Genomic DNA, 24,007 nt, shown 5'->3' with positions numbered 1-24,007 from the left:
CCACCGAGTCTGTGCCGACCAACAACCACTCATTTATACTAATCCTACATTAACCCCATATTCTCTACCACATCCCCACCATTCTCCTACCACCTACCTACACTAGGGGCAATTTACAATGGTCAATTTACCTATCAACCTGCAAGTCTTTGGAGGTGGGAGGAAACCGGAGCACCCGGCGGAAACCCACGCAGACACAGGGAGAACTTGCAAACTTCGCACAGGCAGTACCCAGAACTGAACCTGGGTGGCTGGAGCTGTGAGGCTGCGGTGCTAACCACTGCGCAACACATGGCGGGCAATGGTTCAGCACCATTTAGAGTGCAAAAACCATCACAGCAGAAAGGGAGCACTGTTGGAAAATGAAGACGCAAAAAATCCAGCAGCGATTTCATCTCTTTTCAAGAAGTTGACAGTGAGCTCAGAAAATTGTCAGTTGGTTACAATGGAACTTGTGGATGCCTTTGCAAGCTCCAACATACCATTGGAAAAACTTGATCACCTAAAGCTACGGGTATTAATTCAACAGAATGTGCAAAATGGTGGTTGCTTGTTAAGTGCAAATAAACTCCGTCAGGGCTACCTACCAAAGGTTTTTGCTACACATTGTGAGGAGATGATTCATGCACGTGAGTCTTTTACAATTATTTGTGATGAGTCCACCGCTGAGCAAGACAATTATGTGCTGAATGTTTGTTTGATTTTATGTCTGGTAAGGTTGAAGATGTACAGTCAGGAAAACTAACAACAGTGCTTGTAGACTGCATCCACTTAGAAGCTGTTAATTAGTCAGTTTCCCAAGCGATAATCAAATCCATTCCAAAATATGGTATAGATTCCAGTTCTGATGAAAGGTCGCAGACCTGAAACGTTAACTCTGTTTCTCTCTCCACAATGCTGCCAGACCTGATGAGTATTTCATATTTCCAGCATCTGCAGTATTTTACTTTTATTTTAGTACTTTCATTAGTGATAATGCAACGTCCATGACAAAATCTTTCAAATCTGTGCTCCGAGGTGTAATGCCTAATTGCTGTCAATATTACGTGTAACGCATGTATAATTTCTCTTGTCAGTGAGTTGTGGAAAAGCGGGTTTGTTAAAGTCGACAAACTGGTCAATTACATTTAAAAGATCTTCAAACACTACACAGCAAGCTTAGATACAGGCAACACATTGCAAATGCGGCTAAAATGGCTGAAATTGGTGAACAAAACATCGCCCTTCCTCCAGAGCCAGTAATTACATGTTGGAATTATTGGTTTTAGGCAGTACAGCATCATGCAGCTCACCTGAAATCTACTCAGACTTCATCTCAGAAGAGCTCACACTTACACTGAAAACATAGGTTTTAACAGACATTGTAACCTTTCTGAACAATGCTCAGCTTAATGACTGATAGATTTAAATCACTTGGTTTGAATCTCGACACATCACAATCCACAAAGCTTACAATCAAGTAATGGATGCACTGTTCTGGGCTGAAGCACAGTCAAGTGAACAACACTCTGATGCCACTGAATTAAATGCCTGTGCTCAACATGGCAAAGAAGCTGAGACAATATTACTGCCACAGGGAAGAGTCAAGTGGTGAAGAAAATGTGGCTCAGAGGTTTCAACAACCTCCTGCGGTGTTCCTGAAAGCTGTGCCTATCTTTAACCCTGCACAAATGCACTTGCTGATGGTGGATTTAAACTTGTTTGATGCAATTCCTGGCTTTGACAAGAACTGTAGGCTGGAGATTCCTGCTTATAAAAGCATTGCAAAAGAAGCACTTAGTACTTTGCCTGCGCTGCAGTTTTGGAACTCTGTGGAATGCAGAATCCCCCACCTTGCAAGGCTAACATGGTGCTGCCTGACAATTCCAACAAACTCTGTGGACACTGAGAGAGCTGTGTCTAAACACGGACAGGTGTTAACAGCACAGAGACAGAGAATGAAGAGCCAGTTGCAGGTTGCTCTACGCTCACATTCAACCACTGACTTCAGTGAATAATGTAAAATAAAAGCAAAATACTGCAGATGCTGGAAATCTGAAATAAAAAAAGTGCTGGAAAATACTCAGCAGGTTTGCTTCTCTCTCCACAGATACTGCCAGACCTGCTGAGTATTTTCCAGCATTTACTGTTTTTATTTCAGTGAATAATGTGTCCTGTTTATAGTTAGCTTTTTACGATAGTTTTTGAGTGTACAATAAATGCCATTTGAAGCCAATAACCTCCCTTGTCTTTTTTTTTGTTTTAAACGGATCATTGTCATGGTTTGTTGTGACACTGTGAACTTTAGAATTTAATTACGTGAAATAGTGAAATTCAGATTCTTAAAATACTGTGACCCTGAAATTTGTAAAATTTGACCTACTTTCACAGATCTAATTTCTCAGTACATTTCCCAATCTAGCTGAGCATTTCGCAAGCATTTGTTATTTCCTTTAAAAAGGGAGGAGCGTGTTTTTTTTAAAAAAGAGGTGCCAACTTTACACGATTTACCTGGCCCCCTGGCTCAATAATCACGGAACTTCAGAGCTTCCACAAACATACAGCGCGCCACCGTTTGGATTTGTCCTCACTAAGCAGTGTCATTTTACTTAAACCACAGCAGAAAAGCAAGTGCTAATCTCGTCGGGCACATTCTTCCCCGTTCAAGTTCTGGGCTCTGGTAAGTCAATCCGAAAACTGGAAGTCAACACTCCCGAGGTCACAGCTTCCTTTTCGGTAAATTACAGTAAGTGAGGAATCTGAAGTAGACCTGATGCCCAGGAATGGAATCCTTTGCTTTTTCCGACTCCTAAAGCAATTTTATTGTGATGGTTTGTGTAGAGAAACTTTGAAAATAACTGTCTTAGAAAATTATTAATAACAGTGGCCTTTCTCTTGCGGTAAATTAGTTGTTTCTGGGGTCAAGCGCCTCCTTGAATCACTAGCACGGGAAACATCACAAAGCTCCCTTCCCATAGCTCCAAACAGCAAATTGCCACCATGAACAGTCAGAGGTTTTTTTTTGCCGATATGGATTTTGCTTCCCTGCCTTCTCTAATCAGCTAACAGAGAAATCTATGTCTTGATACTAGACGAACTTGAACGGCAGATGTTTCTTGAAGTGTTGACATCTTCGTGATAAAGGAATATAGGTTTTGAGCTTGGCTGTTGCGAGAGGTCGCGTTAAATATTATTGAAATGCCAAAACTGAGAATGTTAAAATAACTCAATTTTGACTGAACAATTGGAGATGTTGGGATGATAGTTGGCAGGATATTCATGGGAGTCAACATAGGGAGCTCCTGTTGTGGGGTCTGATGGAAAATCCCTGTGACCTTTGTGTAGGTATTGCATGCGATACAGAACTGTACAGAAGTTCAATAACATCTTCCGGAGCAAAAAGACCTGCTCAAGACCAGCGAAAGATGATGAGGAACCACCCAGATCTATTTACCCAGTGTAAGATGCTGAAGGGCAGGATAAATCTTTGATCGTGAAAAATTATGGAAATGAGAGAAACTGCAGAGACCAGCAAAAAAAAAACCATGAAAATTGAGCAAGGGCCATAGAATAAGAGTTAAAACTAAAACAATCGAACAAGTTGTGTTCCGGATGAAATTTCTGTGTTTTCAGATTGTCCTTTAACCCATACAGAGGCTGACTAAGTTAACATTAGGTGACATATTATTTGGTTTAGTTCAAAAGCTGATTTATTCCATAGTAAGTAAAATAGTCAGAATAATTATTTTAATGTAAGTCACTTGACACAATCAATTTAACTTCTGTTTGCATATTGTCAGCACTTGGAGAGGTGGTTTTTTACTTAACGTTAAAACAATCTTTCCTTAACCAAGGCAGAAGTTATGCTTGCAGCCTGACTGACTTTGGCGGAGTGAATTCAAGGGGGTGGATTTTAATCACAATAAAGGGACGAGTTTGGATCAGTGGATGGGGTGGGGTGGGGTGGGGGGGAGGTTAATGTCTATAAAATCAAATTCCTGACTCACATGTGCCTCCAACACACTCACTGCTGGCTTACACACTTCCAGCCTTTTCCTACATTGACTGCACTTCAAAACTGCTTCATTGGCTTTAAAAGCCTTTGGAACGTCCTGAAGTCATGAAAGGCACTTTATAAATGCAAGTCTTCCAAATTTTCTTTTGTTAACTGAGGTGGAAAAATGCGCGAGTGACTAACTCCCTCCAAGGAGGTGGCTTGACATTTTAAATGTTATAATGAGGCTCCGAGACTCAATGTTATTCAACTTTTTGAATTTAATTATCGTCGGGTGTTGACAGCTACATCCAGGTGAGGGTTTGACGCATCCCAGAGGTATGCACCCTTTACACTTACTTGTAGAATCCAGTGTGCCTGCCTGGGCAAGCCCCAAGCACTTCCCCCACCCCAACCAAATCTTCCCTACATGGCATCTGACCTCCACCCTCTCCTGAGCTGAGGCCTCCGATCCCCTCTCTAGGCCTCCGGTTTTCTCCCCAGACCTCTGACGTCCTCCTAGGCCTCCCATGCCCCCACCAGACCCCCAATCTTCCCCTTCCGAGGCCTCCAGCCTTCCTGGTCCCTGAATTCCTGTGACCTCTCCTCCTGCAGAATCTCAAGATCGGCAGCCCCCTGAGATTGCCCACCACCCAACTGGCAAGATCACCCACGCTGATCTATCCCCTCAATCTTGGCTTGAAATTCTTCACCCCCAATAACAGTCCTTCCCCCCCACCCCAGGATCTACTGCTGACTCAAACACACACATACAACTTGACAATCTGATTTTTTTTTTGCTGAGCTTTGCTCTTCTGCTGCCCACAGGCATTACATGCAGAAATAAAGTATTTGATCAGCAACTTGCACTTACTTGTTAAGTGTAGAAATTTGTGGGATTAGTCATGAGATGTCACGTCATGACAAATCACTTCTAGACAGAATCTGCAAACTGTTTTCCATTTTATATTACTGAAAGTTTAGCACCTGTAAGAATGTAGAATGCATAACTGTAGAAATGTATGATTGGAGAAGTTTACCAATACACGATCACAAGTCTGGTCTCAGAACCAAAAAACACCACCTAGAACTTCAGAAATCTGATTACAGGGGGCTAGAAATTTGTTGACATCACAGGTCCTCACTCCCTGGAATCCGCTTATGGAGCTTAGAGTCTGGAGACCACTACTTGAAAACCTACGGACCTTTACTGCCCCTTCATCTCATAACTTCAATTGTCAGGATTCCAGAATTAAGAATCAATCAGATCCTACCAGAATTCCATTACATCCCAGAAACACTTACATAATGTCAGTTGGGATTTTGTGTAGCCCCCTGAAGCAGGGTGGGAGGTAGGGGATGGTCAGAGGATCTGTCGCTTCCCCGTCGCCAAGTGATCTTCCTGGGGGGGCGGGGGGTGATAGATTGACGATGGCCTTCCTGCCCAGAGGCCAATTGAGGCCCTTAAGTGGCTTATTCATGGCCAATTAAAGGCCTCTTCCTATGGGATCTTACCAGCAGCTGGGGCAGGAGGGGGGTAGTGGGGGAGATGGTGGTACAAAAAGGCGGAGGCAAGCTTTCCCCCTCCGTTTTGGCCCGGCGCTGGAAGCCCCGTCTCCGTCATAAAATCCAGGCCGTCATTTCTAATCGATTTAGGTACAAAAGTGACCAATCACATACTCATCTTCCATTGTGTACATTGCCATTCCTGTTCCCAACTTCATTCCTCAGCTCAATTTCTGCACGTTTCATTCCCTGGCATTGGCAATCATTTTGATGGTTCAAGACCCAGTTGCCCTTGGTCTTTGTGATTTGCCAGTTCCAGACCGAAGTTACTACTAGCATCCAGTTGTGATCTTTGCCATTGCTGGCTCCCCTCCCCCAGCTGTGCTGCCTTCACTCCAACCTTTTTCTAGCAGATTCAGCTCTGTGTTAATTATCAATTAAATGTAGAGTCTAATGAACAGTATAGTTTAGTAATCAAAACCAATCAAAGCATAGACACCAAAAAGCCAGCCCAGCCCCAGAAGACTGTGAAAGAAACAAAATGTTGATCTGAGTTTTAGGACAGTGTACAGGGAGATGGTGTCTTTAAGATGAGACAACTAACTGCAGTGGGTTAGCTTACCTGTGTTCTTTATTTTTGGAATAGTCCATGAACAGAAGTTATACTGATTGCATTAAGTGTTTCTCATCAGCCTCAGTGTCCTCTGTGTTCTGCCTACTGTGAAATAAAGCAGCTTATAAATCAAACTGAATGGCATCTTGAATGGTGTTAACTCGGTCCGACTTCAGAGTGATTGAAGGAGCACGAGTACAAGACACAGAGATCTAGTCGAGAACAAAAAGGAGTATATTTGTCACACTCCCAGATCCTGCTACTAACCAAGTATATATAGGGAAGTGGGAAAGCAAAATACTCTGGATGTTGGAAATCTGTAATAAAAACAGAAAATGCTGGAAATATTCAGCAGGTCTGGCAGCATTTGTGGAGAGAGAAAACAGAGTTAATGTTTCAGGAAAGGCCATCGACCTGAAACCAGTTAATGCAGTGGCTGTTACCAGTAAACACAAGCAGATATGTGCAGCAGACTTGAGTTCATAACATTATCCATCCCACTATGTTGCAAGGAGGGTTGTTATAATGACAAAGTCGTGACATTGATTTTGGAGACAGTTGATGCCAATTAATTTCAGGAACCCACTGTATTTTTTTATTTGGGAATATAGAAAGGTTCAGTTTTGATTTCAGACTCATGAGAAAGGTTTTGAACTCAAAGTTTACCTCCAATAGATGTGGGAGGCAACTTTTGGCTATCAAGATGATATCATTTCTCAGCAGGGCTTCTCTGACTTATCGTAACTTGTGTTTATGTAGCATCTTGATGAGTAAAACAAGCTTTCTGGGAAGACAGAGCCAGGGATGGTGAGATTGAGGGATAGAGGGAAACTCAGGGTTGGAAAGAGAGGAATTACCATTTTCTGCAGAGCTAGAAGCAGCCAGTAAAAGGGTGAGTAAAGCCTGGGGACTTTAGAACAAAGAACAGTACAGCACAGGAACAGGCCATTCGGCCCTCCAAGCCTGTGTTGATCTTGATGCCTTTCTAAACTAGTAAGGGTAAATAGTGAAAGATTATTTCCACTGGTGGGTGAATGGAGAACAAGGGGACAAATATTGAGGATTCTTGCTGGAAGAACAAAGGGGACAGGGAGAATACAGGTTCTTCAACTGAGATATATTAGAACATTGGGGTGTGAAATTGGGCTTGGTAAAGTCCATTGTTTGAGCACTCAGGGTGCTGATCGGGGGCTAAAATAGCATCTGATGGCTGTGCACACACATCTGCATGAATCTTTGTAGACACCACCTTGATGAGGATGTTAGACTGAGAATGCGCAACTAAAGGCTGCCAGAAGTATGCAGAGCAGGCATTATGGCATCAATCATCATACAATGTTAATTTGGCTGCAATTTTGAAGCTCAATGCTCTAGCCAACAACCTCTGAACGCGTGTTAAACAACAGAAAGAACCTACCAGCACTATTTAAAAGTACAATCAATTACTTACAGGTTAGTGCCTGGTTGATTTCTTCTGGCTATTGCTATGATTGTACAAATGTTTGGGCTTTCAAGCTGCAAAAGTCCACAGGGAGTGATGTGGCAGGTGCTGAAGGACTTTTTCTGTCTGCAAGTCTTCTGTGTAAACCAGTTGTTCCCAGACATGCGTGGAGTGGAATTCAGCATGACAGAGAGAATGAACAGAGGCCACACAGAGCAGGACAAACTGCTAGAAGAGGGAGGAAGAGGAGAGGATCAAGAGCTCTCAGCAGCTGGGTATATCTGCCCAGGGTGTTCAGGGAGCAATTCTTCGATTTGAACCTTGACAAAGAACAATGTGTGAAATGTCTGCTCTTCACTGAAATCTGCCACTTGCTGCAGCCACAACTGCAACCTCAGAGCAGGACACGGACTGCTTTGCCAGTGGCTGTGACGGTGACAATGGCTATGAACTTTTATACATCTGGCTCCTTCCAGGCTGGAATAGGTAATATTTGCAACATCTTGCAGTTTGCTGCCCACTGTGGCATAAAGGAGGTCACTGAGGCTCTCTATTCAAAGAGAGCTAACTACATTTCATTCTCTCCTGTCAGAGAGCAGCAGTTGGAGAGAGCAATGTGGCTTTGCTAGGATTGGCTACAGACAAATCACTTTGTGGGCATCGTATGTCAACTCTGCTTTAACTGAAATGGAAAGGGATTCCACTCCCTCAACATCCAGCTAGTGTGTGAACATAGGCAGTGCATCGTGCAGGTCAATGCCTGGTATCCTGGAAGCAGTCATGTGCCTGCATTCTGCAGCAGTCCACTGTGCCAACTGCTTTTGAGCTACCCTGGCAAGCCAAAGGGTGGCTACTGGACACCAAGGGCTATTTGCTGACGACATGCCTCAAGACTCCGGTGTGAAACCCACGTACATGTGTGCAGCATGCATACTATGAAAGCCATGCTGCCAGTCAAAATGTGATAAAGCTGACAATTGGTATGCTGAAACAATGCTTTCCCTGCCTGAACCATGTTGGAAGAGCCTTGCAATGCTCAGCAGAGAGGGTATCAAAATTCATCGTGGTATGCTGTATGCTGCACAACCTTGCCATCATGAGGGAATCACCCTTTCCAGTAGCTATACAGCAAGCAATTGAGGAGCAGGAGTATGAGGATGGAGGAGGAGGAAGAAGAAAGGAGGAGGCAACCTAGTCAGCCCCTTTCTGCCCTGGCTGTACATGAAGAACTAATTTGAGTGTGATACCAGTAACCACAAATCCAACAGTCCCACACATTACTTTCCCTTTGTCACTGACCATCACAATTTTCACCTGGCCACAAGGCAAAAAAAAAGCCATCACAAAATAAACATTCAAAACAGAAGTTATAAATTATAAGTAGTATTAGGTATGAGGATACCGTCATCTTCACTGGTCTTAGCCCTGCCATTGACCATGGCCTCAACACTGGCCATTCCAATAATAGCCAGCATTGTTTCCTCCATGAGCTTGAGGACATTTAGGCAACTTGTCCTCCTCTGGTTTGCATCTGCTGCCTCTGTTTGTGGGCTACTTTGACCTGGAAGAGAGGGAAGAATGTCAGCGAGTGTCGTGGAATCTGTTTGGGTTATGTGGCTTTCAGTGTTGAATAGCTGGCAGTGTGTGCGAGCTGTGAGATGTGGATGTGAGGCTTGCAGCAGGGTGTGAGGGTGGGTGAAGCATATGAATGTTAGGTATAAGTCCAGATTAATAGAGATTGTTGGCAGGTGAGTGATGGGACTGTGGTGCATTGAGCAATTTGTGAGGTTAGTGGTGCATTTGGTAGGCTATAGCATTTGAAGATGCATTCACTAACCTTGACCGCTCGTGTGATGTCATAGAACCTCTTGTGGCATTGCATCCAAGTCCATGGTGTTTGTCTCCTGGTATATTGACCTCCATGGCTATCTGCTCCCACTAACTTTTGACCATATGTCTGGAGGGTCTCCACCACAGACTGACATGAAGTAAAGCAGGACAAGAGAGGATTAGTTTTTATCCATTTGACAGACTTTCCCAGGGTCTGGGTGCCATAGATTGCACACATACTACCCTGTGTGTTCCCATCACCAGCCTGGTATCTTTCTCAATAGAAAGGGATACCATTCCTCAACAGAAAGAGTGTAAGTATAAATCCAGCAACTACAGGCCAGTCAGTTTAACCTCTGTGGTGGAAAAGTTTTTAGAAATGATAATCTGGGACAAAATTAACAGTCACTTGGACAAGTATGGATTAATTAAGGAAAGCCAGCATGGACTTGTTAAAGATAAATCATGTTTAACTAACTTGATTGAGTTTTTGATGAGGTAACAGAGAGGGTTGATGAGGATAATGCGGTTGATGTGGTGCACATGCACATTCAAAAGGCATTTGATAAAGTACCACGTAATAGGCTTCCCAGCAAAGTTGAAGCCCATGGAATTAAAAGAGCAGTGGCAGGATGGATACAAAGTTGGCTGAGTGACAGGTAACAAGGAGTAATGGTGAATGGCTGTTTTTTGGTCTGGAGGAAGTTTTACAGTGGGCTTCCCCCATGGTTGGTAAAAAGACCGCTTTTCTTGATAAATATTAATGACCTAGACTTTGGTGTGCAGAGGACAATTTCAGAATTTGCAGATGACACAAAACTTAGAAGTATTGTGAACTGTGAGGAGGATAGTGATAAACTTCCAGAAGACTGATGGAATGGCCGGACATGTGGTAGATGAAATTTAATGCCGAGAAGTGTGAAGTGGTACATTTTGGTCGGAAGAATGTGGAGAGGTAATATAGCAGAAAGGGTATAATTCTAAATGGGGTGCAGGAACAGAGAAACCTGGATGTATATGTGCACAAATCATTGAAGGTGACAGGGCAGGTTGAGAAAGTGGTTAAAAAGGCATATGGAATCCTAGACTTTATAAATAGAGGCATAGAATATAAAAGCAAGGAAGTTATGAAACCTTTATAAAACACTGATTTGGCCTCAACTGGAGTATTGTATCCAATTCTGGGCATCATATTTTACAAAAGATGTGAACGCTTTTGACAGGGTGCAGAAAAGATTTACGAGATTGGTTCCAGGGATGAAGGACTTCAGTTACATGGATGGGAACATAGGAACATAGGAGCAGGAGTAGACCATTCAGCCCTTCGACCCTGCCCCGCCATTCAATATGATCATGGCTGATCATCCACTTCAATGCCTTTTTCCCACATTATCCTCATATCCCCTTATGTCAGGATAAGCTGGAGAACCAGGGACTGTGCTTGGAGAAGAGATGGTTGACAGGAGATTTTTAGAGGTGTTCAAAATCATGAGGGGGTTGAGACAGAGTAGATAGAGAGAAACTGTTTCCATTGGCGGTAGGGTTGAGAACCAGAGGACACTGATTTAAGGTGTTTGGCAAAAGAACCAACAGCGACATGAGGAAAAACTTTTTTACGCAGTGTTTGGTTGGGATCTGGAATACACTGCCTGAGAGGATGGTGGAGGCAGATTCAATTATGACTTTCAAAAGGGAATTGGATAAGCACCTGAAGAGAAAAAGTTTGCAGGGCTATGGGGAAAGGGCAGGTGACTGCGACGAGCTAAATTACTCTTTCAGAGAGCTGGCATAGACACGATGGACAGAATGGCCTCCTGTGCTGTAACTATTCTATGATTCTACGATTCACTCCCTGAATGGGTGACTTGTTTTAGACCAGAGGCAGTGCATCATGCAGGTCTGTGCCTGGTTTGCTGGCAGCGATCATGATTCATTCATTCTGCACAGGTCACAGGCTGGCTACTTGGCGACAGGGAATATCCCTTCAAGACATGGCTCATGACTCCTGTCAGGATCCAGCCATAGATGCAAATCTAGCCTACAATGCTGCCACCAGAAATCTCATTGAGCAGACCATTGGAAGGCGCAAGTAATGCTTCCACTGTTTGGACTGATCAGGAAGATCACTGCAGTACATCTCCAACTGTCTTTCCAGATTTGTGCTTGTGTGCTAAATACTTGTTATACTGAGATACCTGCCTTTATTACGACCTAGGCAGCAAGAAGTGGAAGAGCAGCATGAAAAGGAGGATCAGGAGTAGCAGCATTAACTATCAGTGCCCATAGCTCCCAAAGCTCTCAGGGAGCAACTCTGTCAAGAGAGCTTGACCTGAACCACCCCTCCCATTCCCAATGCACCAGCAGTCCCACAATCCCTATCACCACTACCCGTACTAGCATCATCCAATTGCCTTCCTTCAGTCTAGCCTCATGGATCTTGCCCTCAATTGACTACAAATATGAATACCAACCACTAAGTCCAGAAAACAGAAACCTTACTTCAACAACTCATTTTGATTTGAATTACAGTTAAATGGAATAATTAATAATCACTCTTGTGTAACCCCCTACTGCCTTTGTTATTTGATCATTTTTCTATTCTTTGGTCCTATGAGGGGTATCAACAACTGCTATAGCTTGGGAGGTGGAAATCTGCTGAGCTTTCATTCAAGATACTTCAGATGGCCATGCTGGGAGATCTCGAGCTGCTCTGGGTGTTCAGGGCAAGTTGCAAATTGCAGCATCTCAACCTAGTGCTACGAACGTGGCAGGAGTAACACACTGTCAATTTAGTCCCGTCACTCCACAGGTTGCAGCATATTGTTAAGCTTTCACGCCCAATCAGAAAACAGCCAAATTAAACACTCAAGTAACCCGAGAATGAAACAGATCAAACCAGGTATCTTTAGACAACAACAAATTAGCTATTTATTAAAAAACTAAATCTTAAACACTATTAAGATAAATCTATGTCTAAAGACCTTTTAATCGAACTCCCCCATTAACACACATACACACAAAAATAACAGTGGTTAATTGGTTTTAAAAGTGGAGTTTTTTTTTCATTAGCTGTCTCTTAAGAATAAAATAAATTAGTAAGTTTTTGTGAATTGCGTTCCTGGTGGATGACGTATTCTAATGTGGAAATGGTCATCGGTCACTCGAAGTTTTCATCCAGATTTGGTGAAAATAGCCCTTCAGAAGATAGGCATTCAACTCTTCAGCTGCAGTAGGCATTAAACAGCTGTTTGAATGATGAACACAGCAATACAAACAGTTTCTTGAAAAAGAAGGCTTTTTTTCTTTACTAAGGGAATTAACTGGACTTGTAGCTCCTTGTAGAATTTCTGCGAAGACAGAATAAAACAGCCCCCTTTCTTCCTTGCTGGAAAGTCTCTCCAAAACTAACTGGTTCAGACTGGTCCCTGACAGCTCCACACATAGCCAAGTGGAAACATTACCATGTGACCTCTCTCTCTCTCCTGCTGTTGCCCAGGGTAACAAAAATGCAGCTGCTGCACCCTGTGTCTCAAGAATTCCAGAACTAACTTGATTGAGTTTTTTGAGAAAGTGACGAAGATGATTGATGAAGGCAGGGCAGTGGATGTTATCTATTTGGACTTCTGTAAAGCCTTTGACAAGGTCCCTCATGGCAGACTGGTACAAAAGGTGAAGTCTCACGGGATCAGAGGTGAGCTGGCAAGATGGATACAGAACTGGCTCTGTCATAGAAGACAGAGGGTAGCAGTGGAAGGATGCTTTTCTGAATGGAGGGATGTGACTAGTGGTGTTCCGGAGGGATCAGTGCTGGGACCTTTGCTGTTTGTAGTATATATAAATGATTTGGAGGAAAATGTAGCTGGTCTGATTAGTAAGTTTGCGGACGGGACAAAGGTTGGTGGAGTTGTGGATAGTGATGAGGATTGTCAGAGGATACAGCAGGATATAGATCGGTTGGAGACTTGGGCGGAGAAATGGAAGATGGAGTTTAATCCGGACAAATGTGAGGTAATGCATTTTGGAAGGTGTAATGCAGGTGGGAAGTATCCAGTAAATGGCAGAACCCTTAGGAGTATTGACAGGCAGAGAGATCTGGGCGTACAGGTCCACAGGTCACTGAAAGTGGCAACCCAGGTGGATAAGGTCGTCAAGAAGGCATACGGCATGCTTGCCTTCATTGGTCGGGGCATAGAGTATAAAAATTGGCAAGTCATGCTGCAGCTGTACAGAACTTTAGTTAGGCCACACTTAGAATATTGCGTGCAATTCTGGTCGTCACAGTACCAGAAGGACGTGGAGGCTTTGGAGAGGGTACAGAAGAGGTTTACCAGGATGTTGCCTGGTCTGAAGGGCATTAGCTGTGAGGAGAGGTTGGATAAACTCGGATTGTTTTCACTGGAATGACGGAGGTGGAGGGGCGACGTTATAGAGGTTTACAAAGTTATGAGCGGCATGGACAGAGTGGATAGTCAGAAGCTTTTTTTAGGGTGGAAGAGTCAGTTACTAAGGGACATAGGTTTAAGGTGAGTGGGGCAAAGTTTAGAGGGGATGTGCGAGGCAAGTTCTTTACACAGAGGGTGGTGAGTGCTTGGAACTTGCTGCTGGGGGAGGTGGTAGAAGCAGGTACGATAGCGACGTTTAAGAGGCATCTTGACAAATACATGAATAGGATGGGAATAGAGGGATACGGACCCCGGAAGTGCAGAAGGTATTAGTTTAGGCAGGCATCAAGATCGGCGCAGGCTTGGAGGGCCGAATGGCTTGTTCCTGTGCTGTATTGCTGTTTGTTCTTTGTACCTTAACAGAGTCTTAAAGGCACACATAGATCCGTGACACCTCCGCCCTTGCCGAAACGAAACACCATTCCCGAAATGCATTCCATTTCAATGCAAAGAAAAAGATAGAAATTGGAAAAACACCAACATTTTAACATTTTCTCACATTCACACCATTCACCCTATTGATAATTTACAGCATTTTCTTTATACCATTGCCATCTATATGATTTAACATGGTTAAATTTGTGACAAAGCGTCGGCGATAACATTGTTTTCCCCCGAAATATGTACTACTTTTAGATGATAAGGCTGTAACAACAAACTCAAGCTAAAGATTCTAACATTTCGGTTTTTAAACTTTTCACAAATATTAATGGGTTATGGTCAGTGTTTATTAGTATTTCTTTGTAGTCCTGGCGGACATATACTTCAAAATGTTTGAGTGTCAGCAAAAGTCCTAATGTTTCGTTTTCCACAGTGGAATACTTTTTTTGATGGCAATTTAGTTTTCTTGAAAAGTACCCTACTGGCTTCTCTATGCCCGATTCGTCATCCTGCAATAGGACCACCATTTTAAAGGGTTTAGCGAAATTTGGAGCAGCCAACACTGGTTCATTCGTTAAGATTGCCTTTAGCTTTTCAAAAGCTGCCTGGCAGCCATCTGACCATACTACTTTGTTTTTCCTTTTTGTAGCAAATCAGTTAATGGAGTAGCCACAGTACTAAAATTCCATACAAATTTCCTGTAAAAACTGCACATCCTAAAAACCTCATTATTTCCCATTTAGATTTAGGGATAGGGAACTCTACTAAGGCTTGTACCTTTGCCATTTTTGGCAATACCTGTCCTTGCCCCACTATGTGTCGAAGATAAGTTACTCTTGCTTTTCTGAATTCGCTTTTTACCAGATTTATCACTAAGTCTACGGCTTGTAACTTTTTAAACAGGATTTTTAGGCAGTTTAAATGTTCTTGCCAAGTGGTACTGTATATTAGTACATCATCAAGATACACTACGCAGTTGGGAACTCTTGCTAGCACCTGATTCATTAATCTTTGAAAACTAGCTGGGCATTTTTTAGCCCGAATGGCATCACCTGGCACTGATAAAGACCGTCAGGTGTTAGAAAAGCCAATATCTCTTTGGCTCGAGGAGTCAAAGGAACTTGCCAGTATCCCTTTAACAAGCCTATCTTGGTAAGAAACCTAGTGCTGCCCACTCTGTTGGTACAGTCTTCTAAATGCAGAATTGGGTAGGAGTCTGCCTTTGTTACAGCATTGACTTTTCTATAGTCTATACAAAACCGGGTTGACCCATTAGGTCTAGGTACTAGAACTATTTGTGAACTCCAGCTGCTTTGACTAGGTTAGATCAAATTGTTTTCCAGCATGTACTGGATCATTGCTTTTACTTGCGCCTGTTTGTCTGGACCTAAGCGACAAGGATGTTGTTTTAAAGGAGTGGTTTCCCCTATATCAATATTATGTGTAGCTAACGTTTTACATCCTGGCTTATTCCTACAAACTCTTTTAAATGTTGTGAAAAGCCTGTTGTTTTGTCTCTATGTGCAAAAGCATGTTGTCCAATTTTCCTAGCCATTCTATATTCACTAATCTGATAGTTGGAGGTTCAACCTGAGAATTGTCTAGGCATCCTCTGCCTCATCCTCACTATCCTTTTCCTTCTCAACAGTCCCAATGACCTGACATACCTGTACTGGCTTATCCTCCTCCCTGTAATAATGTTGCTTTGACATATTGATGTGACCCAACCAGTTCTTCTTCCGGCGATCAGTGGTGTCAATCAAGTAATCTACCTTACCCACTCTTTTGATCACTCTATATGGGCCACTGAATCATGCTTTTAATGGTTCTCCCTGTAATGGTAACAACACCAATACTTCATCCACTGGTTGAAAATCACGGCCTTTTGCATTCTTGTCTGCCCATTTATTCGTATTGGCTTGGGATGCTTTCAGGTGTTCATGAGCCACACCGCAAGCTTGTGTGAGCTTTTCCTGGAACACAGATACATAGTCCATTCATGTCCGTAAACCAATTCGAAAGGACTGAAGCCTGTAGACTCATTTGGTGAGTCTCTGGTGGTAAATAAAAAAAAGTCTAGTCCTTTACCCTAGTCCTGTAGATATTTGTGACAGTATGTTCTAATCATTGTTTTGAGAGTTTGGTGGTATCTCTGTAAAGTTCCCTGTGACTGTGGGTGATGTGCTGAAGATTTCAACTGCCTAATCCCCAAATTGCCCATGACTTCTTGAAATATCTTCAACATGAAATTAGAACCTTGATCTGATCGAACTTCAATTGGTAACCCATATCTCTGTAAAGAATTGGGTTAACTTTTCTACTACTATTTTAGCAGTAATTGTCCTCAAAGGAATGGCCTCTGGAAATCGAGTAGCCATATCCATGATAGTAAATATGCATTGATGTCCCGCTTTTGTTTTTGGCAAGGATCCTACACAGTCTACCAATACTCTGATAAATAGTTCCTCAATCACTGGTATGGGAACTAGTGGTGCCGGTTTTATGGTAGATACAGTTTTCCCACCATTTTACATGTATGGCATGTCCTACAAAATTGTCTCACATTCTTTGTAAGACCTGGCCAGTAACAAAGTTGACTTATGCGTGATTTGGTCTTCCGAATTCCCCTCTGTCCTGCAAAGGGAATGTCATGTGCTAACCTTAATAATTCCTGGCGATATTTAGGTGGTACCACTCTCTGTTCAAAAACTGTCCAGTCTTCGTCCGCAGGTCTTTGAGGTGGTCTCCATTTCCTCCTCAAAACTCCGTTTGCCATATAATAGCTTTCTGGAACTTCTTTCGCCTCAGCTTCTGTCAGAGCCGTCTGTGCTATTTGGTATATCTCTGGATCAGCTTGCTGTGCTGCAATGATAGACGACCTATTAAACATCTCATTTGGATTATCTAAATCCCCAAATAAGGTTTCAGATACTTGGCTATCTGTGGTGCCACTTTTATTCCACCAATGGATCCTGCTTAGCCATTGCTCAGGCGACTACACATGCAGGAAATATTCCTGGAACTTGTTTCTGTGGTTGCTCCATTTCCTTAATTTCACATGATTTCTTTGTAATTATAGGAGAAACTGATACTTTTGATCCAGCCAAATCATTTCCCAGGAGTAGATCATTTCCCTCTACAGGCAAACTGGGGACAACTCCTACAGTTACTATCCCAGATATTAAGTCACTCTCTAGGTATACTTTATATGAAGGTATGGGAATATACTCCTCGCCAACTCCATTAACTAAAACTTTAGCATTCCAGGCACTTTCTGGTAGAAATGTTGTATCTTTCCCCAGCAACAGTGTTTGGGTTGTTCCTGTATCCCTGAGTATAATGATAGGTTTTACTGCCTCACTTACAGGATATGGACTTTCTCCTGTGACAAAAATTAATTATAATTTTCGGGTATTTTATTCCTAACCTTTACACTCACTTTAGTTTTTGTATCTGGTTTTACAGCTGTCGTTAAAGCTGTAGCCTGGTATGCTATACTCTCAGTCAGAGTCATTTCCTCTACACTTTTTTTGTCTACCACAACAAGTCCTATGGGTTTACCTCATAATTTCCAGCATTCTGAACGAAGATGACCCATTTTGTGGCAATGATAACACTTCGGCTTGCGAGCCTCACTTCTACCCTCAGCACCTTCCTTTCTGGCCTGAGGAGGTGATTCTCAGGCATTCCCAGCTGTTCCTTCTTGTCCCTGGCTACTTGCCTTCCTTTCACTCTTTCTATCCTTAGGATCATGGGGGTGACGGACAAAAGGTTTTGGCTTATTCACAAGCTCAAAATCATCAGCAATTTCCGTTGCTTGCCTAGCTTTCAAAACTTTCAGGTATCTACATGAGTTCTCACTACTGAAGGAATGGAATTTTTAAATTCCTCCAAGAGTCAGAGTTATACAGCACAGAAACAGGCCCTTTGTCCCATCGTGTCCGTGCTGGCTTTCAAGTACCTTTCTATTCTAATCCCATTTTCCAGCACTTGGCCTGTAGCCTTGTATGCTATGGCGTTTCAAGTGTTCATCTAAATACTTCTTAAATGTTGTGAGGTTCCTGCCTCTACCACTTCTTCAGGCAGTGTGTTCCAGATTCCAACCATCCTCTGGGTGAAAATGTTTTTCCTCAAATCCCCTCTAAACCTCCCACCTCTTACGTTAAGTCTATGTTCCCTGGTTATTGACACCTCCGCTAAGGGAAAAAGTTTCTTCTTATCTACCCTATCTATGCCCCTCATAATTTTGTATACCTCAAACAGGTCCTCCCTCAGCCTTCTCTGCTCTAAGGAAAACAACCCTAGCCTATCCAGTCTCTCTTCATACCTGAAATGTTCCAGCCCAGGCAACATCCTGGTGAATTTCCTCTGCACCCTCTCCAGTGCAATCACAGCCTTCCTATAGTGTGGTGACCAGAACTGTACACAGTAATCCAGCTGTGTATAAAACTAGCGTTTTATACAGCTCCATCATAACCTCCCTGCTCTTATATTCTATGCCTCGGCTAATAAAGGCAAGTATCCCATATGCCTTCCTAACCCCATATCTACCTGTGCTGCTGCCTTCAGTGATCTATGGACAAATACACCAAGATCCCTCTGTACTTCCTCGGATCCCATCGCCCATTGTATATTCCCTTGTCTTATTAGTCCTCCCAAAATAAATCACCTCACACTTATCTGTATTAAATTCCATTTGCCACTGCTCTGCCTATCTATATCATCCTGTAATCTAAGGCTTTCCTCCTCACTATCTACGACGCCACCAATTTTTGTGTCATCTGCGAACTTACTGATCATACCTCCTATATTCACGTCTAAATCATTAATGTACATTATGAACAGCATGGGTCCCAGCACCGATCCCTGCGGTACACCAATTTCAAAAACAACCCTCGACCATCACCCTCTGCCTCCTGCCACTAAGCCAATTTTGGATCCAATTTGTCAAATTGCCCTGGATCCCATGAGTTCTTATTAAAGGCCTGCTCGGGTCTGCTAATGAAACCTGACCCGAGCCTGACAGAACCAGAGCCCGACCCAGCCTGAGTCCCTTCATTTTTTTCCTGCGCCCGACCAGAGCCTGACCCAGCCTGAGTCCCTTCATTTTTTTCCTGCGCCCGACCCGACTTGACCCGACCACCGGAATGTTCAGTTAACCTAGCTTCCGTTTTCACTTGTGCAAATAAGCAACAAAAACTGTAACTGGACTTGAAAGATTGTTTAAAAAGTACATTAAGATTGGAGCCATATACCGGAGGTGGTGATAGAGTGTGTCCGACTCAGCCCGCCCCAGCTGAGCACGAGTGCCGGACCCGGAAGAGCGACCCAACCCGACCCGAACCTGACACATGTCATCGTGTCCCGTCGGGTTTGGGCAGCCATGCTGTAGCTCCTACCTTTTTAACCAATCTCCCATGCGGGTCCTTATCAAAAGCCTTACTGAAGTCCATGTAGACTACATCGACTGCTTTACCCTCATCTACACATCCAGTCACCTCCTCGAAAAGTTCAATCAAGTTTGTTAGACGTGACCTCCCCGTGACAAAGCCATGCTGACTATCCCTGATTAATCCCTGCCTTTCCAAGTGGAGATTAATCCTGTCCCTCAGAATTTTTTCCAATCGTTTCCCTACCACTGATGTTAGATCAACCGGCCTGTAATTACCTGGTTTATCCCTGCTACCCTTCTTGAATAATGGTACCACATTCGCTGTCCTCCAGTCCTCTGGCACCTCTCTTGTGGCCAGAGAGGATTTGAAAATTTGTGTCAGAGCCCCTGCTATCTCCTCCCTTGCCTCACATAACAGCCTAGAATACATCTCATCTGGGCCTGGGGATTTATCCACTCTTAAGCCCGCCAAAACTGCTAATACCTCCTCCCTTTCAATGCTAATTTGTTCGAGCATATCACAATCCCCCTCCTTGATCTCTACACCTACGTTGTCCTTCTCCATAGTGAACAGAGATGAAAAGTAATTACCTCACCTACGTCCTCCGGCTCCACACACAGATTTCCACTTAAGTACACCCCTACACTTTCTATACTCCCTTATGGCCTCCACTGTTGTCAGCCCTCTGAATCAGCCATAAGCCTCATTTTTTTCCCTTATCCAATCCTCTATATCCCTTTTGTTGGTCCTATCCTTCACCTTTACGGGAACATAATGGCCCTGAACTCTCACTATTTCCTTTTTGAATGACTCCCACTGGTCTGATGTAGACTTTCCTACAAGTAGCTGCTCCCAGTCCACTTTGGCCAGATCCTGTTTTATCATATTGAAATCAGTTTTCCCACAATTCAGTACCTTTATTTCCGGACCATCTTTGTCCTTTTCCATCTTCTTTCTTCTTTGGCCTCCTTGTCTCGAGAGACAATGGGTAAGCACCTGGAGGTGGTCAGTGGTTTGTGGAGCAGCGCCTAGAGTACTTATAAAGGCCAATTCTAGAGTGACAGACTCTTCCACGGGTGCTGCAGATAAAATTGGTTGTCGGGGCTGTTACACAGTTGGCTCTCCCCTTGCGCTTCTGTCTTTTTTCCTGCTAAGTCTCTTTGACACGCCACACTTTAGCCCCGCCTTTATGGCTGCCCGCCAGCTCTGGTGATCGCTGGCAACTGACTCCCACGACTTGTGATCAAAGTCACAGGACTTTGTGTCGCGTTTGCAGACGTCTTTAAAGCGGAGTCATGGACGGCCGGTGGGTCTGATACTACAAACAAGCTAGCTGTACAATGTGTCCTTGGGGATCCTGCCATCTTCCATGTGGCTCACATGGCCAAACCATCTAAAGCGCCACTGGCTCAGTAGGGTGTATATGCGGGGGTTGTTGGCCGCCTCGAGGACTTCTGTGTTGGAGATACGGCCCTGCCACCTGATGCCAAGGATTCTCCGGAGGCAGCGAAGATGGAATGAATTGAGACATCGCTCTTGGCTGACATACGTTATCCAGACCTCGCTGCCGTAGAGCAAGGTACTGAGGACACAGGCTTGATACACTCGGACTTTTGTGTTCCTTGTCAGTGTGCCATTTTCCCACACTCTCTTGGCCAGTCTGGACATAGCAGTGGAAGCCTTTCCCATGCGCTTGTTGATTTCTGCATCTAGAGACAGGTTACTGGTGATAGTTGAGCCTAGGTAGGTGAACTCTTGAACCACTTCCAGAGTGTGGTCACCAATATTGATGGATGGAGCATTTCCTGTCCCATGATGTTCGTTTTCTTGAGGTTGATGGTTAGGCCAAATTCATTGCAGGCAGCCACAATCCTGTTGATGAGTCTCTGCAGACACTCTTCAGTGTGAGATGTTAATGCAGCATCGTCAGCAAAGAGGAGTTCCCTGATGAGGACTTTCCATACTTTGGTCTTCGTTCTTGGAAGGGCAAGGTTGAACAACCTGCCACCAGATCTTGTTTGGAGGAAAATTGCTTTTTCTGAAGAAATGAACGTATGTGAGAGCCGCAGGGAGAAGATCCCAATCAGAGTAGGTGCGAGAACACAGCCCTGTTTCACGCCACTCAGGATAAGAAAGGGGTCTGAGGCGCCGCTATGCTGAATTGTGCCTTTCATATTGTCATGGAATGAGGTGATGATACGTAGTAGCTTTGGTGGACATCTGATCTTTTCTAGTAGTCTGAAGAGACCACGTCTGCTGACGAGGTCAAAGGCTTTGGTGAGATCCATGAAAGCAACGTAGAGGGGCATCTGTTGTTCACGGCATTTCTCCTGTAGCTGGTGAAGGGAGAACAGCATGTCAATGGTGGATCTCTCTGCTCGAAAGCCACACTGTGCCTCAGGGTAGACGCGCTCAGCCAGCTTCTGGAGCCTGTTTAAAGCGACTCGAGCGAAGACTTTCCCCACTATGCTGAGCAGGGAGATTCCACGGTAGTTGCTGCATTCACCGCGGTCACCCTTGTTCTTATAGAGGGTGATGATATTGGCATCGCGCATGTCCTGTGGTACTGCTCCCTTGTCCTAACACAGGCAAAGCAGTTCGTAGAGTGCTGAAAGTGTAGCAGGCTTGGCACTCTTGATTATTTCAGGGGTAATGCTGTCCTTCCCAGGGGCTTTTCCGCTGGCTAGAGAATCAATGGCATCACTGAGTTCCAATTTTGTTGGCTGTACGACCAGCTCGTCCATGACTGGCAGAGATAGGGCTGCATTGAGGGCGGCATCAGTGACAACGTTTTCCCTGGAGTACAGTTCTAGGTAGTGCTCCACCCAGCGATCCATTTGCTTGCGTTGGTCAATGATTGTGTCCCCTGATTTAGATCTTCTTGATGGTTGGCCCAAAAGCTCTCTTAATGCCATCATACATTCCTCTGATGTTTCCGGTGTCAGAAGCCAGCTGAATATGACTGCATAGGTGTTGCCAGTAGTCATTTGCACAGCGCCTGGCTGTTCTTTGTGCAGTGCTTCTGGCTGCTTTAAGTGCTACGGATGTTAACACGCTGTCGGCTTTCTTGTAGTTCAACAGTGCAATGTGCTTAGCGGCTATGACAGGTTCCAGCTCTTCAAAGTGAGATTGATACCAGTCTACATTCCGCTTCACACGTTTGCCATTGGTGGTCATTGCTGAGTCATAGATGGCATCTCTGATGAGGGCCCACTTGGTCTCTGCATCCCCTGTAGGAGTGTTTTGAAGGGCTTTTTCAAGTGAAGTTAGAAACCTATGTAACAGCTGTGGATGAGAGATTCTGCAAGTGTTGATGCACGGGCGGCCCTTCTGCTTGGAGTGATGCAGCTTCTTTGGTTTGAGTCTAACCTTGCTGCACACCAGGAAGTAGTCGGTGTCGCAGTCCGCACTGTGGAATCTGCGTGTGATTTGAACGCTGTTTAAAGAAGCTCACCTTGTGACAATGAGGTCCAGCTGGTGCCAACGACGTGATCTTGGGTGCCTCCAAGAAACCCGGTGAAAGGGTTTAGTGTGAAAGAATGAGTTGGTGATGCAGAGGTTATGAAAGGTACACAACTCAAGCAGTCTCTGTCCATTCTCATTCATCCTTCCAATGCCATAGCGCCCAAGGCAGGAGGGCCATGAATCGTGGTCAGCTCCAACTCTGGCATTAAAGTCCCCCAGCAGGAACAGATGTTCAGTATTGGGGATGCTACTAATGACATTATGGAGTTCCTCGTAGAACTGATCTTTAGCTTCAGGTGGGGAGCAGAGTGTTGGAGCATAGATGCTGAGTAGGTGTACTGGACCAGAGGCGGTGAACAGTCGGATGGACATATGCGTTCCGAGCCATTTGAGGGTGGCTCTATCATGCTGAGCAAAGAGGTTCTGATGGCAAAGCCCACTTCATGCTGTCTTGGTTCTTCAGGATCCCTATCCTGCCAGAAGAAGGTATAGTCTTGCTCTCTTAGAGATCCGCTCGCAGGGAGACGTGTCTCCTGAAGTGCTGCAATGTCCAATGCTCGTTGTTAATGATGGTGGTCTTCCGAGTATCGTTGATTTGTGTAAGGTCTTCCGACAAGTCAGGACACATAGTTCTGACGTTCCAGCTTGCAAATCGAAGGGCTGGTATCTTATTTCCTTTTTTTGTCATGCCTTTTGGTGCAGTGTTTACAGTCCACTTGTCGGGCAATGACCCTGAGCTCCAAGCACCCATTGAAGCAGGTGGACTGTGGCAGGACAGAACCTTACTGACTGGGATTGCCCGGTTTGAGGCGGGCGGTAGCTGTCCAGTGAGATGCGATGACCTCTCCCACCGACAAAGGCAACCCTTGGCGCCCAATCTCTACGCCAATTGAGCTGGACTTATAACCCGTAACTGCTGCCTTCCGTGTTGTTTTGGTCGCTGTGAGACGACTATGGAGTGAC

At 44.2% G+C, this 24,007-nt stretch overlaps 1 protein-coding gene across 4 annotated transcripts in view; it reads left to right on the top strand.

Annotated features, from left to right (window-relative positions):
• Nucleotides 1-2,466: 2,466 nt before the first annotated feature.
• The window catches only part of LOC137371365 (interleukin-18 receptor 1-like), a 74,606-nt gene continuing 53,065 nt past the window's right edge, over nucleotides 2,467-24,007 (top strand). For 3 of the 4 annotated variants that reach the window (XM_068033842.1, XM_068033841.1, XM_068033839.1), the window contains exon 1: nucleotides 2,467-2,659. The gene's annotated coding sequence lies outside the window, so the exon portion shown is untranslated. Of the gene's footprint in view, nucleotides 2,726-24,007 lie in introns of all 4 variants that reach the window. The other variant, XM_068033840.1, reaches the window with a different exon arrangement.

The sequence above is a fragment of the Heterodontus francisci genome, chromosome 6, assembly GCF_036365525.1.
Source record: "Heterodontus francisci isolate sHetFra1 chromosome 6, sHetFra1.hap1, whole genome shotgun sequence".
NCBI classification, from domain to species: domain Eukaryota; kingdom Metazoa; phylum Chordata; class Chondrichthyes; order Heterodontiformes; family Heterodontidae; genus Heterodontus; species Heterodontus francisci.
The sequence above is the reverse complement of the archived record's forward strand: the minus strand, read 5'-3'. Positions and strand labels throughout refer to the sequence as shown.